Source organism: Poeciliopsis prolifica, unplaced genomic scaffold, assembly GCF_027474105.1.
Source record: "Poeciliopsis prolifica strain line A6 unplaced genomic scaffold, Auburn_PproV2 SCAFFOLD017, whole genome shotgun sequence".
NCBI lineage: Eukaryota > Metazoa > Chordata > Actinopteri > Cyprinodontiformes > Poeciliidae > Poeciliopsis > Poeciliopsis prolifica.
In genome coordinates, this window is record NW_026562392.1 from 4,222,764 (window position 1) to 4,237,599 (window position 14,836).

Consider the following 14,836-nt stretch of genomic DNA (forward strand, 5'->3'; position numbering starts at 1 on the left):
TAACAGCGTGTCTATTTTGATTAGCATCAACCTATTAAAAGCCCTTCCCACCGGCGCTGTGTTTTACAATCATCATTCAGCGCCCGTCTCTTTCGCACACTTCCTGCGTTGGCCCTCACAAGCGTACGGAGGAGGGAGCCAGGGGGGGGAGTGTGTGTTCCTGGTGGTTCGAAAGGCTGCGAACGTTTGGATCAGCTGAGGCTCATGTGGCTGGCCTCGACTTGCTCCCCGCGACCCAGCGGGGCTCACCAGCCAGCTGCGCAGCACCCACCACACATTCCTGCTTTATTTCCTCCGAGCTGGCCTCCTCCCGCGTCGGACCGGCCGGGGCAAAACGCGTACCAGCTGCAACACCGCCAGGAAATCTGGGAGCGCACTTTTATTGAAGGGGCTCATTGAGACGCCGCCCATGTCACTTGCTCCGTGCGCAGGTGCTCCAGTCGTAAAAAGGGGGGCAACGCTCACAGTTGGGCAAAGGTTTGTCGGACTTTTTGTGGGTTTTGTCAGGGGACCAAACGGCAATTCGGAGAAGCATATTCTCGACTGGACGAGAATATGTTGCAATCTTGAATCCTTGAGTTCTGTTGCCACGGATCATATGTCGTTTTGCAAAAATATTCCTTTTCCTTTGAGATGTTCTCCCTTGAGGGCCTCCAACTTTGATTTACTTTATTGAGATTATATGTGATTGACCACTAGAAAGTAGTTTGATATGGATTAACGGTCTAAGGAACGGGGGGCTTCAAATGTTTTTGCAACTAAAAAGTCTGAAAGTTGTGGTGTGCATTTTTTTTTCTGCCCCACTGCTTTAGATCAACACTCGTGAATATGTGTTGATCTAAAGCATTCCATTGGATTTCTGAAAATGAAAAAAAAATCATGTCTTTTTCTTGCATCACCTCGAGTTGGTTCATCACAAACTCCCAAGAGATCTCAAAGTGTGGAAGAGTTCAAAGGCTGTTCATACTTTTGCGAAGCACATTACTTTCCTGACTCACTGAGACAACTGCAGTGAACCACAGTGATATCCCTCTGTGACTTTACTGACAAGATTTATTGCTCCGAATGCTTTCTCATCATTTTAATCAGCTTCTTTCTTTTTTTCACTCGGAAGTCCGTAGGCCCAATTCTATCAGATCTGTTTACAGCAAAACAGACCCTCACTCTGAACTTAGAGTGTAACAAAACACCTGAAAATCACTGATAACATTTTAGCTCGAAGCGCTAACACTTGTGGAGTGCAATGTTTCAATAACAATGGAGCTTTTGTTGAGTTCTAAATTCAGATTTGCTTTCTGTGACACGAACGTTTGCTGGAGCTTGATCTGCTATTTTTCCCCGAAGGTGCAAATTGTTCTGACGCACCAGCTTGAACAACGTGTCAGGTTCGTTTTTGCCTCTCTCCTGTCTACAAACATGTCAGATTTAAAAAGTAAAGTTTTGCACCGCTTAAGCTAGTTCCCAAGCCGATTGATGATCCGATGCTTTATTTTCACTTCTTTGTCGTTACACTGCAAAACCGATTTGTACTCCGGACTAAAACGTTCTACGTTTTTTTCCCCTCTTTTTGACACACTCCACCATAGCGAGAAAGACACACCCTTCCCCGCAGACCGCCGTCACAGCACTCCAAATCCAGCTGTCAAAACTCAGCAACTTCCACCGCAACAGTACTAAGACACTTTTGGGGGCAGGCGCATTTTTGCACCTCAAACATTTTGCCGTCATATTCCCAGCTTTTCGCTGCTCCTCTCATTTTCGCCATCTGTGCCCGTCCACCTCTCTCCTCGCCCCGTGTCTCCGTCTGTCCGACGGCCGCAGGTACGAACCGCCGTCGCCTCACATCGACTCTGAAAACGCTTCGGGGAGACCTCCCTCGACCTCACGCCTCACATGTGAGTCCACATGTCCAGGAGGAACAATAACACCAAAAATGCTCCAAATTGGGTCATGTCAAATTAAAAGAGTATTTCAGGAGGCCGCACAAGCCTCAAAAGGGGGTCCAGTGGAGCGCTCTCTTGGAGGGGGGGGCGCATTTGCATGTCAAAATACACTTGGATTACATTTAGGCAGAGAGGCTTGAGAGTGTGTTATGTCTCTGGGATTCTGCATCTTTGTTACCATGAGGTCAGGAGTGAACACAGGTGAGGAAAGTCCGCTGGTACGCGAAAACTGGCAGATCAAGACTTTTTGACGTAATTGGAGCGAGCAAGTGTTGCTCAGTCGGGGCTGACAGCAGCAATGTTGTTTCAGCATTTGGTTTGCAAATCCTTAAGGTGAACAAATTAAGCTCTGAAAGCTTGGTGTTCATCTGAACGGGCAATGCCACTTTTGAACACTGGGGCCTTGTGCGTCCTCGGCGCTGGTGCTACGTGTGGATGATCGTGATTTTAACTTGCTTTGGCTGCTTCTTTAAATGGCATGTTGTGGAAAAAAGTTGAACGTGCAACTCCTCCCATTTACAGTGCTGTCGTATTTCTATTTTCATTTTTAGTCACAATGACAGCACCCTGAAACAAGTTTTAGCATCAGGGATATCATAGGAAAACACAATATGTGAGGATTTCTTTTTGACAGGAAAAAATGCCCTTGTTGAATCAACAATGAACAAATCCCAATTTTTGTTTGACTTCCCTAGCTACACCTAGGGCTAATCATCATCTGCACTGAAGAATCAAGAAATCATTTAAATAGTACCTGCCTGACAACATAAAGTAGGCCGAAAGACCTCAAAAAGGAACATATCACACACCAATCTAAGAAAATTCAAGATCAAATATATTTTAAAAAATCATTAACATCTGTCAGGAACAAAAGAATCACAACGTTGTGTCAAAGGATTTGACATGAAACAGTGGGGAACCTTCCCAGGAGTCTGGTATAAAACTAATCCATCATTTCAGAAAAGAAACATCAACCCATTTGTCAAATGTTGTGGTGGAGGTGTAACGGTCTGGGTAGAACATCCTGAAAGAGAACGTCCAGCCATGAATCAAGTTCAACTACACCAGCAGGGTCACGCCCCAGGAAGGTCTTAATAATGCCAAAAATAAATTAAATTAAGCTTTTAAAGTGACTTAGTCAAAGTCTTGACCTAAATTCGATAGAGATATTGAGGGGAGACTCTTCATTTTCAATTCAAAGAAGGGTGGGAAAAATTTCCTCCACTGTTTCTCCTTGCCGCTTCTCGAAGAGGCGTGATGACAGTTATTGCTGCCGAGGGTGGCATAACCATTTATTAGGTTTAGGGGGCAAATATTTGTTTCCGCACCCGGGTTGGTTCGGGTGACGTTTAACGCCGTGTATTTACTCAGGCTCTCTTTCTATCGTATTAAAACTGGATCACCCTTCACATCTTTTAGGGGCTAAACACGTTTCCACATCGCTGTGTCTCGTCTTGCTCCCAGATTATGGGAGCTGATAAGGTCTGGACCTCGCTTGGACTTACAAACAGCCACTTTGCAGCTCCGAGCATTCCAGGGAAGTTCAGGCTGGCCGGTGATTTACTGCCAGGATGTGGCCGTATAGCAGAGAGTGTGGATTCCAGGTTAAAGTAGCTGGTGGCACGGCGGGTCACTGAGATAGCTGAGTTACAGAGCAATCTGGGACTCATTCGGGAGTGCTCCCAAAGGGGCTCTTGACTTGAAGGAGGTGGTAAATCTTCACTTTGAGGGCTTTGTTTCTGCGGATGTTGCGCAACAATGCGTGGGGAAATACGGAGCACGGCTAACTTTACCAAGCTTATCTTTTCTCTATGAAGAAACATTATTTTACTTTAGCATCTTTTACTCTTTTGTGTTATTTTGTCTGATTTATTCTATCTACTGTTCCTGCTTTGAAACCCACATTGTACAATGTGATCTACTTGTCTTGGAAATTTCCTTGGTGCCTAATAAATCCAAAGTTTATCCTCTGCTCTGTTTTTCTGGGTTTGTTTTGAGAGATTACTGGGCCTAAGTAGCCCAATTGGTAACATGTTAATAGCTATGGTTTAGCCTATACTGCTAACACGACGAGTTGGTCATTAAAAATACTTTCAAGAGTAGGAAATCAAGAAAGAATCTATAATAAATGTGTTATCTTTGCAAAACGCCGAGCAATATGTGAAAAAAATGTACGCACCCTTCTTAAAATTATATTGACGAATAGACTGGGATTATCATTTGCAAACTTTTTCAAACGTACTTAAAGCAAAAGTGACATTCAGTCTTATTTGGCAAGAGTTCACCAGTATACCGTACACAAGATCCATTCCACCCTGGGAAATGTCTTCAGATTTTGAAGACATCTCTTATCCACGGCCGTCTTCAGACGATTCCACTTGATTTTTGTCAAAGTTTTGTTTGACTGTTTGACTCGATCCAAACGTCAAACTTTTTCGTCACAGATCGGGGTGGGTGTCTTAACGTCGCAGTGATGTTAAAAAAATGAAATCCCCCTTTTTACCTTTGGTTTTCTAGCTGGACACCTGAAGCTGTTCAAACTATGAATATCTTTGTCCACCTTGATTGAAACCTCAGTTCCACCTGAATGAAACAAGATAATGTTTCACAGTGGTGTGGAGTTTCGGTGATTCTAAAGCATTGTTTCTATGCAAAAAAAGACAAACAAAGAAACAAAAAGAATTAAAATTATGGAACAAAACGTCAAGTTTGGTGTCCTCAGACCATAAAATACTCTCCTTACGTTTTTTTTCCTCAAAGATTTTAGTCAGACCTGCAGGTTATTCTTGGAAGAATAGACTTCCAATTAGTCCAAACAGATGAATGATAGAGAAAAAGAACAGAAATATTATGTAGGAAATTGCAGCAGCAACCTCAATTTTAAGTCTGTATAGCTCCTGCATTGTTGAGTCTCACTTTGGCCACTTAATGTCTGGACTTGGTTCTTGCCAAGTTTTGGGTGTCTCCATTGACAGTCTGTTTCTCTCTGTCTGGATGAAAAATATGGGCAGGATACCCATATTTTACAAAATAAAATATGGGTATCCTGACGTACGACGCTCCAATGACGTCATTTTCCGCATATCCGTGGGCGACCAGTTTCTCCAAACTCTCGTTCGATTTGTTTGTTGCGGGTTGGCTCGTCCAGTTAATGCCGCAAGCATTCAACTGCAAATACCGCCTTCGCTCATCCTGTGGCACAAATCAATGGCCTCACCTACTGCCAATCAAATTGCTTATGTGCAATACCCTCTTGCACCGACTCTGAGGTGGTTCCAAAAAATCGGCTAAAGCCCCACGTGCATCAGGATTTTACGTCGATTCACAAACCAGTTTTTGTGCTGTCTTTTTCATAATATGGGAGAATGTTTTGCAATCTAACTTTTGTGCTATGTTTTTCCTACGACTGATGATTGCCTTGACTCTTCCTGGTACATAAATGTTGCCGGAACTTGCAGAACCTTTGGTCCCACTCTCCCGACTGACAGTTTGAATTGACAATAAGATCGTGGCAATCCTTTCTAAGCTCTCTGCAAGTCATGGCTTTAGCTAAAAATGTGAAAAAGTCGGTAGGGTTTCAACCAGACGCCCAAATTTAATTTGTCCTTAATTAGCTTCACGCTGAAGTCTAACAAAATTGTTTAACGACGTGCACACTTAGGCAACCAGGTTGTTCCACTTAAAATAAAAAAAATAAAAAAAGACCACCCACTGTTTGTGCTGAATGATCCAATAGAATGCCACAAGACATGTAGAAAATGTGAAACAGTTTGAACATTTTCGTTGTTTTTCAACTGAACCACCTAATTTTGGGTGGATTCTACCACTTTACATGCAAGAGAGGCCTTTGACTGTCACTAGCAGAAATACATTATTAATTATGTAGAGAATGTTTCGTCTCAATAAACAATAACAGCCTCAATATAACCGCCTGAATGTCCCCTACGGTCTTTATCTCAGCACTCTTTTACCACATGGGGGAGGTGCAACACCGTTGTCACTCTCTGGTGGCTCCATGTTGGCCCACAGCTGCCTGTCTTCAGTCTGAAGCAACATTGTCTTTTACTCTTCATGTAAACCTCATTTCAGCTCAGGTCAGGTCCTCAACTCGTGTGAAATATATAACTGCATATTTCCTAACAAACGTCACAAAGTTCATTAGCTAATTGCAACAACCCGTCTCCTCCTCCCTCCCTCCAAATAAATACTAATAATAAAAAAGAAATAACTGTGGATTTACAAGAACAATTTGAACCAGCTGTTTTTACTCCTTGAGAAGCAGTTAATGGCAACACTGAGGTTGTGGGTTTGAACCTGGGCCTTCCTATTTGCCTCCCAGCCCCCTTCGACCCTGAAGAGTGTAAATCAGTGGGAACAATCAAAACAAACAGCACAAAGTTTCTAAATTACTTTGCAGGGCAGCAGAGTTGTGTCATAAAAGCCTGCTTTAAATATGGGGGATTCTGACGCTGCCATTTCGTCACGCCCTATAACATATCCAACGCCTAGATGCATTATGCTTTAAACGGTATTTTAGAGGTTTTGCTGAGCACAGCGGAGTGAGTCTCCACCTTTCATGTCTGCCGTTGAACTTTCAACTCTTTGTTTCCTTTGGCTGTTTGGCTTAAATCAGAGGAGTTATTGCTTCAAATGTTGACATAATGCATCGGCGAATGGCACAAACAGATGAACTCATCACAATCGCTTGATATTTTTAAAACCAAGTCTCTCTTTTGCACAGGCTTGTCATGTCTGTACAGAAGGAAAGTTCTAAGGATCTACTGTAGGTAGGTGTTGCTGTCAAAGTCCAGACAAGCCGATTATTGCGCACAAAACAACTGCCGGATTATTTCTCTAACCCAAATGCTCAAGAGTTCATGTTGGGTACATTGGGTTAAAATGAAAGAAATTCACTTCGAAAGACAGACTCATTTTCAGATTGATTTGGTTTTAAGATGCCAGCCTGGGGTGACTTGTTTTATCTGAGTGTTAATCTCTGGAAGGAATGTCAGGTTAAGGTCTGAATCAAAATCTTGGCGGTGATGCAACAGTATGTCTAGAACGTATGTCTAGATGCTGCTGCATTTCCTTTGACTCAGATTAGCAAAAAAACTGTCTCATGGGTCCTCATGTGACATTTATATATTAAATAAACAGTGTTTTTTTTTTACTGCACTCCTCCCCTTGTGCTTGTTCTCTGTCTCACTTAGAGGAGTAGCAGCCTACACAACTGGTCATAAGATCAATGCAGATTAAGTACTACAAGTAGTGCTCACCTCGTTGAACTTCACTCCAGTTTGATCGAGAATTTTTTTTTTCCATTTCCAATTCTTTTTGTCTACTTAAACTCAAGTTACTTTAAACAGTAAGCTATCGCTGTCTTCATTATTTCTGTTTTCAAAGGAGAATTATTCAATTAACGCATTCCGTTTAACGTAAATATTAGTAATCTAATGCTGTTCTTATTAAATGACACTCATTTAGATAATTTTTTTAGTTAGAAAACTGTGAAAAGTGAAAACAACCAGTGTTTCAGCTACCAAAGTCTGACTTTGCTTCAAAGTTGTAGAACAATCCAGATTGGTATATTTTTAATCCAGTAGTTGGATTTTATTTACATTTACAGTTTTGGAGGTAACAAACACACACACAAAAAAAGGATTACAACATTTCTCATTTCTGATTTTACAATATAGCAATGTGGATAAAAAAAAAAAGCTGAATAATGCAGCCTTTTCTGTTTCTACCAATTGGAAAAAAGCACTTTTGTGTTGTTGTTGACACACACACACAAAAGTAAAAGCCAAATCTTGCATCACCAGATAAAGTAAAGCAACGCCTACGTGCTCCAGCGGCGGTACGCGACACGTTCAGGTCCTCGGCAGCAGAGCGAGATACCGAGCACTTGTTCTCCGCTGCAAGGAAGTGGTGCGGTTTCACAATTCCAAGATTAGGAGTGAAATCTGCCGTTCCCCTCCACCCCCCAACACCACTTTTAAGTGGCTGTGGTGCACACAGAAACCCACTGAGACCAAAGAAACATACACAGTGAGTTAGTACTGGGATTTGGCCAAGATAAATGGCTGCTTCAGGTGAAAACAAACCATGGCTCCAGTAGATTTTCTTTCCTTTTTTTCCCCCCTTTCCCCTCGATATTTTCACCTCTATTTGGACGTTTTGGGGTGACTTTTCCTTGGTGTGTCGAATGTTGGCCGTTCAACTTTCTCACACTCTTTGGGCTTGTGAATCACTCAGAATGTGGAATTGAAGTTTAAGTGGTCCTATGCAGATGTGGAGACTTCTGACGTTTTGGGAATTAAAGGTGGAGCCACCCTTTTTAAACACCTAGCGTTGGATTATCGTCATTAAATCGATCTGTGCTTCGGGGACATTGCAAGCGGGGCGGATCACGTCTGCAGACGTGGCAACAAATAGTTTCGAGCTTATTCATTTACAGTCATTTAGTGCAGTAAAAGCTCCCGAACTGCTACAAATTCGGCTCTGGGCTTTTTAATTTTGCTCCGTCATCAGGTCGTTTACCTGCAAACAGTTTCATAATTGCCGTATCTCAGCTGCAGCGCCCAAGATGAGGTTTTATAAACATAACTGTTTATTTTAGAGCGTCGTGGTAAAAAGAATCAAACAATAGACACGGTTATATTTCTTGTTGCTCAATCAAACTAATTTAGCTACAACTCACACTCGACCCCCCCTCTAACATCTACAAAAGACATAAACTCTTACCAAGTATTTAAACTAAATCAGCTTACAGTGGAAACTTTTCAGCAAGATATAAGGGATTGTTTTACAATAACTCCTTAATATATATGTAAAAGAACGTTGGAATTTATTTCACTCATGATAAAATGTTTTCCCCATGTTATTATTAAAACAATCTGCGAGTGGAAGTAGTAATATTTCGTCAATATTAAGGAATTGTTGACTTGAACGAGCTCCTACATTTTGCTAAAAGGTTAGTTGTAAGTTGCTTTTTGTCTTATTTCAATTTCATCAAGATTATTTGCACTATGACCGAGGCAAAAATACTTGTTTTTCAGCCATTTACCTTAAAAAAAATCTTTGGCATTTTTTATTCTGCAAGCAAGAACAAAACAAACCAAAAATAATCAAGACAAACCTCCTTATCTTCTAGCATCTCTGCTGTTTGGTCACGTGAGCACTGATTGAAAGACTACGGCAGTCACCTGAGTCCCACCTGAGGGTAGGAGGAAAGTTCACACGGGCCCCCGAATACCATCAATTAAGAGAACAATTGCTTTAGTCACACAATTATGAGCTCAGGGTGACTAAATGCAAAAGACCCCGAAGGGACATTTGCTAAAGATCTCTGGCATCTCATTGGGAGCGGTCCGCCCACCCCCTGCTGCTCGTCACTGGGACCACCAACAGGGAGTTACTCAAACGGACGTCCGCTGTCGCAGTGGTGACAATCCCCGCGGGATTCGGCTCGAAACTTGCAGTCACAGTGACATCGACTTATGAAAGCAGTTCCGATCGGTATCTGGCGGACTCCTGAGGGAGTCCAACAAATGTTGAGCAGTCCAACACAAAGCATTCGTTCGAGTCGTAAACCGAGGCGACTTTTCTATTTATCGCTCTTATAAATGATAAATAGGTAACGTGTGCATTGCTCCCAGTTCTGCACCTGCCAGTGTCATATAACTTTTTTTTTTTCTTCAGTTTTTGTAGCCGACACCGTCTTGCTGGCATTCTTTGTAAAAACGTGACCTTTAGATAGTGGTAAATTATCACCGGTTACAGGGAGTAGTCAAAAGTATCCAAACCGCAGACGTGAAAAGTGTTGTCCTTTCACTTACTCCGATACCTGCAAATAGATTTCATGTGGCAAACACGGAAAACATTGCTCTTGTCAGATGACACCCAGGATTGAGCTTTTTGGCTTACATGCACAATTTTAGACATGGAGAAATGTTGCTGTTGGCATCATTTTGTGGGGTTGATGCTCTTCAGAAGGTGCAGCAGAGCTTCTCAGTTTTATTGGGAACTACAGGGCAATCCTTGAAGAAAACATGCTAAGATGCTACAAAAGACTCCACACTGTTTTAGAAACACTCAGCACACAGGCTGAGCTACAGAGGAGAGATTTAGTTAAAAAAAAAAAAAACACGATTTCCTTTAATGGTCCAGACAAGATCCAGAGCTAAATACAAATGAGAATTTGAGTCAAGACTTGGTAGTTGCTGTTCATATATGAAACAAATGAACAAAAACCGTAGATCTATGTATGCAATGAATGTTAAAAATCTTTAATATCTGAAGTTTTGTATTTGCTTATATCCACATTTTGCGCATTAACCACTTTAAAAAGAATATACATATAATAATCAGTCTGGATATTTGAGAACAAAATGTAACTTTTTGTTGTTGTTAAAATTTCTCATTCTGTACGATCAGGTGTTATATTTTCACTTATTTTTTAATTAGCTCGCATTAATTAGATTGCGCGGTTTCATAAGTCATTATTGTTCGGACGCCTCTTGTTGGCGTTACAACATGATACTTGTTTGGCATTACAACATGATCAGGCTTTTTTTTTTGACACGTTAAGATTTTTGTTTCAGTTTGTCATAATTTGCACCGTCGGAACGTTCCGCTGGACATTTCACACTGATGAAGAAAAATAGTGGCAATATGCAATGAGATCAATAATTTTCCAGTGAGCTAATGTGAACCCCCCCTCCCAAAAAAAGTTCTGAATAATTTTGGAAGATGTTGGCATGTACATAGTTTTTGGATAGATTAGCTGTTGAAACAATCACTGGATGTTTGCAAAATCCTTCTCACGTGCCAGAGGGCTTCATTCCAGGGGCCTCGTTCCTCATCCTACTCATCAGGATTGTCTTATTTATTTGCATTTATTTATTCCCCCCCAAGTCATCTGCTTCTAAATGAAAGGCAGCCATCTTGGGCACACAGTTTTGGATTTGTAACTCAGCAGAGCTGCACACTTCCACCGAACTCTGGGCTTTTTTCTTTTTCTTTTTTCATTTTCTCCTTGTTTTGGCAACAGCCTTCCTCCTCGGAGAGGAATAATCGTGCAAATGTGTTACAGGTGGGATTCATTAAAGTGAGACCTGGCACATTGGTACTTGCTCTGCACAATTACCACGTTACAAAACGAAGGGAACGGGGGGAACGCTTACACACAACCACGGCGTGGAGGACGACTGTACACACGCACGGACACACAAAAGGAAATGGAAAAGAAGAAAAAAAATTGCATAAATGCAAACATATTGTGCATATGTAAGAGCATGCACTTTCCGCATCCACAGCTGAGATTTTAATGGAGCGCTTTCATGGCTCTCAGATGAGCCCTTCAAAACAAGACAACCTATTAATGGAGGCCGGTTGTGCCTGTGTTATTTCACAGAATAAGAGAGAGAGAGAGATAAAAAGTTCAGATTTCACAAGTGTTTCGGATCCCCGCGCCGTTCCCACGTCCCTCGGACGGAGCGATCGACGCTCCGCACGTTTCAGGACAGAGAGGCGGCGCGCCAGCCGGGCCTTCATGAAACCCAACAGGTCCTCTGGCTCCTTCACATCATCCGGGGTTTCAAATGAATAATAACGCATCCGGAGCGTTTGCTCGTGTCACAGAGGATCCTTCCAGATCACGACTTCCTTCACTCTCTGTCTTTGTTTGGTTTTGTTCCCCACACGTCTGCGTGGGAACCTCCTGAAAGAGGCGCGTTGCTTTGCACAGACGGCGAATGCGCAAGCAGAGAGCTGGACCGAGACCGAAGGTGTTCAGCAGATCCTGATTATCACTGACTACTACAATGCGTGGAATTCGTTTGCAGTGTTGGAAGCAATAAAACTTCGCTCATTGCAGCTCTAATGGGAACTGGCTTGCATAGTTATGTGCTTTTTTTTTTGTGATTTAATTTGAAGCGTACTTGAAATCTCCTCTTGTAAACTCTCGGACTGGCAGCTGTTTCTTGTCTCCGAACACGTGCGAGCCGAGGGTTCCGGGAACGTGCGCGCGCAGCGTCGTCAGGCGCGTTTTTGGCGGGGCGAAGGCGGCGCGAGACCCGTGTCCCGAGGAGGTTAAGCTAATGTTTTCCTCCGAGTAAAACCATGGAATTTAGGCACATAAGCTGCGCGAGGTAAAAATTAATTTGATTTTGTTTCAAGACCTTCAGCTTCCAGACAAAAAAAAAAAAGAAAAAAAAAAGGTCCACATAAAACCCTGGGATAATTGGCTTTTCTAGGTGAGGCAACACAACCCACATTATGTCACTTTTACCTGCTACCCTGAAAACGTTGTTTTGCAACCCATTTCACATGGAGCATTATTGCCACACCTTAATGCCACATTATGCTACATAAATACCCGTGGATTTTTGTGTAGAGCTGCTGTCACAATGTAACTTATCACATTTTCTGACAAAAAATATGTTATTTGGCTCTGAACATGAAATATGAAGAAAATTTGGAAAATATTAAGTTCTATGACACGTCTGATGACCCCCGTCGCCTTCCTTATATAGTCTGTACATATAAGAATAAAGGGTGTAGAATGTCACTAATGTGAGTGGATCTTCATTAGTGCAGCCAGAGTGTCTGCATAGCAGAGCATGAGTCATCATTCCGAGCTGAATTGCAACAAATCCACATGGCCAGATTTTGCAGCGTCTCGCTGAAACGCTGGACCTGAAAGATCATGTCTATGTCCCAACGCAGCCTCCCGCTGGGAGCCGTGTTGCTGCTGCATCACCCGCCGCCACTGCCAACAATAACTGCCAGGCAGACAAGTAACAATCTCACCAGCGAGCCCTCCCAGTTTTCCAGGCGATGCCGGTAGGCCAAAGTAAGGACGATCACGTTGTCCTGCAGCCAGAAAGATCGAAGCTGTGTTGGACCTTATTCCTGGAAGAGTTCAGAGTTTGAACAGGACTTGGGTGTCCACAGACGTCATAGTTTCAAATAGACGGAAGGCGTTCAGACGGGAAACTGAAACAGAAGAAATAGAATCCTACCAGTTTAAAATCTGAAGGCGGTCATTATTGTCATCAGCATTTGCTTCAGCATTGCTATCCACAGCAGCATCCATCAGGGTTTGGGATCAAGTCGACCTCTGGCTCAAAAAGTTAACGCTTGCAACTTGAACTCTCTCATTGTCTGATGGTTATTTTTCATTTGAATGCTAATCTTCAGGGAGAAAATGTGACACAGTAAAACGCCAGTATTTGCAAGGGTTGGGGTCGATAACTGCATGCAAAAATAGCTTAAATCCCTGAATGCTTGCTCCACCTTCTAAAAACCCCAGTATGTTGAATTTATACTTCAAATTGAAAGTATTCCTTAAAATGCATTATTAATATACATAGAACTGTCTTAGCTCTACCTCAGAAGCAAGTATTTAGAGTCTTCTTTAATTCTGCTCTTTGGGGATCAGCCAATTAGTGCCAAGAAAAATCAATGGTGCTTCTGGATTGGCTGCATTGCAAATGCCAACCAATAGCAAGTCAAGTAGGATTCCTCTAAGTACTTCGGCTTCCCAAGCTGCATTTTTAGTCAAATATTTTAGGGCAGTGGTGCCCAAAGTTGGTCCTCGAGGGTCAACTTCCTGCATGCCTGAAGTTCACCTGTTTACCAACCTCACCTGTCCTGAGTGGCGACGCACCAAGAAACCTATGAAAGACAGTGAGCACAACTTCCTTTTTTGTGAAATGTCAGCAAAAGTGGAACGCCATCAGATTTGATCAGTTGTAGAGTTCCTGTTTTGTCTTTGGCAAGCGTGCCAAACATCGTTCAATAATCGGCTCAGCGCGAGCCATTTTTCCCGCTAGTGCTAGCATTAGTTTGGGTTGTGCAGGCTCCGGTTAGCTTGGCGTTCGCACAAGCACTCGAACCGCACCAGAGTTCACTTCAACTGAGAGCGAAGCTTTTAAGTGGACCGGAGATCGCATTGTCAGTCCACATCAGAGTTTGGAGGCACATTCACAGCTCCCCAAATGAACCGGGCTTACTGGGCAAATGAGCTAGAGCTTAATTTAAGAGGACTAAACATCATCCTCGGATTCTCAGCGGACAGACAATTTTAGAACCACGTTTCACTGAAAAATTTGCAACTCCTGAACAGCGAAAATTTTCAGGCACTCAAAAAGGACTTGCTGTCAAACGTCACTTCCACCCTGTTGTCATTTCCAATGTCAACAAATGAACAGGAACATAAATGAACGCCGTCAATCCTTGGTTCTCACAGCCGATCACTGCGGTGTTGCTCTGGCCGTTATGCCATCATATAAAACCGTGCAGATTAAGGTTTTTGTAGGATTTTTTTTTCTTCAAAATTTGTATTTTCATCAAATCTTGTACTTAAATAAAATCTACAGTGTTTTTTGTTGTTGTTTTTCAAAAAAAATAAAATGTGTTTTTTCTTTTTTTAATAAGAAATAGGAAGTGTCTCTTCAACACATTGCACATGTTCGATCCCATGTGTGAGTCACACCTATCCGACAAAGCACTGACACCTGGCCATCAGGGCACGGTGCATTCAGGTGACCTGCTTCCCTGAGTGCACAGCCAGATAATTATTTCCAGTTGCATTCAGACTAAGCACACTTTTTTTTTTCTGCGTGAGCAAAAGAGATCAGCAATAATATTCCCTCCTCATTTTTGCTTCTCTGACACGCTTGTATAAATACCCGCCACCTGGTCAGAGGAGTGCCTTTAGGGGAGCTATCAAAGCATTCATAAAAATCAAGACGTATGTGACATCCAGCGAATTTCCTCCCATGCTGCACACGGCAGGCCAACTCAGGAGGGCCAGAGTTGGGGTAAAGTTTCCCCTCTTTTTTCCTTTTTCCTCCTCCCTAGCTAGCAGCTGATGCCTGATTGACTGT